General features: G+C 33.2%; 1 long non-coding RNA gene across 1 annotated transcript; it reads right to left on the reverse strand.

Annotated features, from left to right (window-relative positions):
• Window positions 1-749: 749 nt before the first annotated feature.
• On the reverse strand, window positions 750-4,379 carry LOC131004482 (uncharacterized). Its single transcript, XR_009095028.1, has 2 exons — window positions 3,856-4,379; window positions 750-1,017 (listed from the first exon to the last, which is right to left on the reverse strand). It is a non-coding gene; the product is annotated as an uncharacterized LOC131004482 (long non-coding RNA).
• Window positions 4,380-4,620: the final 241 nt, after the last annotated feature.

Consider the following 4,620-nt stretch of genomic DNA (forward strand, 5'->3'; position numbering starts at 1 on the left):
GAAAATAAGGAGGACTGATTAACACTAAACACAAATAGCAATAAATCAAAACACGTATGAAAAACCAAATATTAAAAGACAACTGATCCTAGAGTAGTAAATTCGTTAACTAAATCTACGCAATAAATCTATTAATCCTATGTACCAGTTTAATCCAGTTATGATGAGAGATCACTTAATTAATCAATCACTCTCGCTAGAGCAGCAACGATCGTAGATTAGTAAACTATCTATCTCCGTAAGGTCTCAAGAAAATCTACTAACTCCCAATAGCTCCTAAGAATAGCTCCCTATGATCCACCTATCTCCGCTAGGTCTCAAGGTTAAAATCATATCATACATTCCTGAATCCGCTAAACAGTTATCTCCGCTAGGTCTCAAACCGAATAACTAAACATGCAAACTATTGATCAGATAATTCACAAGAAATTAAGTACCAGGATTATGAATCATAAACTGGAAGTCACAAAGGTATTAACAAATAAATTACATAAATTCAATCAACTATTTACAAACCCTAGAATCAGCTAAACGAAACTAGCCAGACATACTAAAATAAAACAGAAACATAATTAAAAGAACAGCAATTGGAAGAACTGAATTATATAAAAACTGAATAAGAAGAATTGTAGCAGCTTGAATCTTCAATCTTGTGGAAATCCAATCCAAGCAGTAAAAACTGGAAAGCAATAACTAAAGCTATAAAACTGAAAAATTAAGTCTAAGAACTGAAAAACTAAAGCTGGGACTGAAAAATAAAAATTGGGAACTGAAAAAGTAAAGTTGGGAACCCTAAATAGGTCAAAAGAAGACCTATATATAGGCACAGGGGATAAATACAGTACAGAGCTCGAAAATACTGATAAAATCCGAAAATTCCGCAAACTCCCGAAAATTCGGAAATTCCCGTCGGGCACTATTCACTGTTGCGCGCGACTTTCTTGTTTTGGCCATATCTTCCTCGTCCGAACTCGGATTTGCGAACCGTTTGCGCCTACGAACTCATATCGAGACAATCTATAACTTTCATTAAGACCATCAGTCCAAATTCGAACTCCATATTTCTGTAAAAATCATCAAAGTACGACCAAGTAACATATTTCACAAGATAAAGCAATTTAAGCACAAAACAATTATCCAATACTCAATTTCCTATAAAATTAACATCATATGAACATTAAAAACCATGGAAACATGAGTGTTATCAGACTCGCTGCCAAAAAGATTGCTATATATCTTTATTTATAATGTATCTAATTTACAAATAAAGAAGATATAAAATTAACAAAAATATACATATTTATTTCCTCAAAAATTCGTGTGCCTACAAACACATCCATACCTACTGAAAATTAAATACTAATTAAGAATAGATTAAATTGTAATTTTAATTTCTTTAAACTATTATATATATATATATATATATAGGTATATAAGAAAATTATAAAAAAAAAACATAATTGCACTGAGGGTGACTCTATTCGTAGCTAGCCTCCATTTTACTCATTATAGTCCCCCGTTTAAAATAATTATAAATATACTATTTTACCCTATTATTTGTAGTCCACGATTTGGGGGCTACAATCTAAGAGCACTCCCAGCAGAAATCCCAAAATTATGCTCCTATATTTCTTTCTAAAGCTTCCCTATTTAATTTTAGGGAAAATTGCACCTAAATACACAAACTTTGTCAAAAATTCATATTGGACGCGAAGTTAGGATTTTACATTTTAATACACCAACTTTCGTTGTTGTCCAAATTTGACACAACTTAATTCTTAAAAATTCAAAAAACAACCCCTTTTTGTAAATAATTATACAAAGACCCACTTTTGTTATAGTTTGGGACATTTAAACCAAAACAAGATATTTCCTTATGATGTTTTCTTTTAAACCATTTTAGGCGCGGATCAAAGATTAAAAGAAAACATCATAATAAAATATCTTGTTTTGGTTTAAATGTCCAAAATAATAACATAAGTGGGTCTTTGTATAATTATTTACAAAAAGGGGTTGTTTTTTGAATTTTTAAGAATTAAGTCGTGTCAAATTTGGACAACAACGAAAGTTGGTGTATTAAAATGTAAAATCCTAACTTCGCGTCAAATATGGATTTTTGGCAAAGTTTGTGTATTTTCACGCAATTATCCCTTAATTTTAGGATCTCGATTTTATAAATGCATACAACAGATCTCCTATTTTCTACATAAAAACAATAATTATGTGTGGGCCCTACTAATTATAAGCTTAAAATAAATTTAGGGTGAGTGTAAATTTAAGATTGAATTTAGGTAGGTGTAAATTTTTTTGTGGGCCCCATTCAATTTAGGGGATCTGTTGGATGCATTTTTTATCTCATTTCCAATTGTTTTAGCCTAAATTTAGAGTTAATGATGCATTTAGGTGATCTGCTGGGAATGCTCTAATAGCCCCCGAAAACTGGACATGATCTACTTTTCAGTTTCATACATAACCTTCTCGATTCTATATAATTTGTTACTCTTCTCAATAGATTGGTGGTGGCTTATGCAACTTTAGTTTATCTGATGAATACCGTGAAGTAGATCCAAAATCACCCTCAACTTTTCTCTTCTCTTTATCATTGTTATTGAATTTCTTTACAAAAAAAAGTAAAAAAAAAAAAAAAAAACTATTTCTTCCTAAATTTTATATAAAGTTATTCTTCTCATAGAGATATCAAATAAGTTGCAGATGAGTTAGAGAGCAAGATTGCAATTGCATCTCGTGCCACGTTACTTGTCAAATTCGTGCTTGTTATACTAAAAGAAGTAAATCTTGATTTCTTGCTCGATCTGCAGAAGATAATTGTAGATATTGACCTTGTCAACGAAAATCAGCAACCGATTACTAAAGCCCAATAAATTTTCTAATTCAAATTTAGTTAAATTAAGCCGCCCAACATACCAAAAAGACCCAAAATTTAATACTCCTATAATTTTATATACTTTCCAAGAAGGATTCTGAAGTAGGATTTCGTTTAAACTTTTGTATTCACTTTGCCTCAAAAAAAAAAAAAAAAAAACTTTTAATACCCTAGTTTTATATAGTTGGCAGGGTCGAGTTGTATTCGCTCAAAAAAAAAAAAAAAACTTTTGAATTGGGTCGAGTCGGTATCCTACCTGAACTTTTCGAGTACCCAACCCCAAAATTTGCCTTCAATGTCTATCCGCACCCGACTCGACAAAATATGTCCAGTATCTTAATATTTAATGCGACCGAAATTAAAAATAAAAAACAAAAAATAAATATGACAATCACAATTAGGGGTGAGCATAAATCGAACCGGACTGAAAAAATCGATCGAACCGATCATTTCTGGTTTGGTTCGGTTTTGGAATTTCTGGGTCGATTTTTGGTTCGGTTCGCTAAGGTAAAAACTGACCAAGTATCGGTTAGGTTTCGATTTTCCGGCCATGGTTCAGTCGGGAACCGAACCGAACCGATACATATAGTATATTTTAGTCAATATATTATTTATTTTATATTTTATTATGTAAAATTTGAAAACCCTACCCCTAACTTACACTTGACACTCCCTACCCACCGCCTCCAATTGAATCTAGCCTAAGGGTGTGTTTACTTTGATAGAAAAGATTAAAAAAAGTATATTTTCCATCATTTTCACATGTTTCCTATGATGGATAATTTTCTCCGGTCAGGCTGAAAAATTTATTCGGGCAGCCCCTTTTCACTCATTTTCTCACAAATGTTGGATAATATTATCCTATTAGGAGGGTGTGAAAATATTTTCCAACATTTCAATTTGTTTATCCATATATTTCTAACAAAGTAAACACATGATAAAAAAAGGAGAAAAAGATAATATTATCTCACCTTTTCTTATCCATCATTTTCAAACGAAAATTTTACTACCAAAGTAAACAAACCCTAAGTGAAAACTCCTGATTCTCCTCCCCCGGTGACACTGCGCCGGTGCCACTCTGACCAGTGACCGCCTCCACCCCGGCTTCTCCTACGTCGGCTCGCCTATGACGACGCAGCATGAGCAGACCGGCACCAGTTGCGCCACCTCCCCACCCCGACTTCTCCTCCCCCGCTGATGCAGACCGGCGTCATCTCCCTTCTCGCAGTAGCAGCAGACCAGCGAGTATGATTAGATTGTTTAGTTGCGAAGAGATTATATGTGTTTAGATCTGTTTAGTTGGCGAGAATTTGTAGTGAGAATTAGTCGCTGATTTATTTTTGTTCCTTTTAAAGTCAAGACAAAATTTGTGGTGAGAATTAGTGGCTGAATTAGTTCATTTTCAGTTTTCAGATTGTTGTTAGTTTAGTTGCTATTAAACTCAATTAATAGGGTCTGATTTCAGATTATAGTTGCTATTAAACTGAATTTATAGTGGCTAATTTCGGAAAAAAAAGAGAGAGAGAACAAATCGGTTCGGTACGGTTAGATCGGTTTGGTTTTGGTCGGTTTTTAGCCTTCTAACGGTTTGATTCGGTTCGATTTCAGGTTTTATAAATCGGGTCGGTTCGGTTCGGTTCGATTTTGAATCGATGCACAACCCTAATCACAATATGTCCTAAGTATTGAGTATTCAGCGATTATTTTTTTTTAAAAAAAATATGAATTTCAGTTTC

The sequence above is a fragment of the Salvia miltiorrhiza genome, unplaced genomic scaffold, assembly GCF_028751815.1.
Source record: "Salvia miltiorrhiza cultivar Shanhuang (shh) unplaced genomic scaffold, IMPLAD_Smil_shh original_scaffold_404, whole genome shotgun sequence".
Classification (NCBI taxonomy): domain Eukaryota; kingdom Viridiplantae; phylum Streptophyta; class Magnoliopsida; order Lamiales; family Lamiaceae; genus Salvia; species Salvia miltiorrhiza.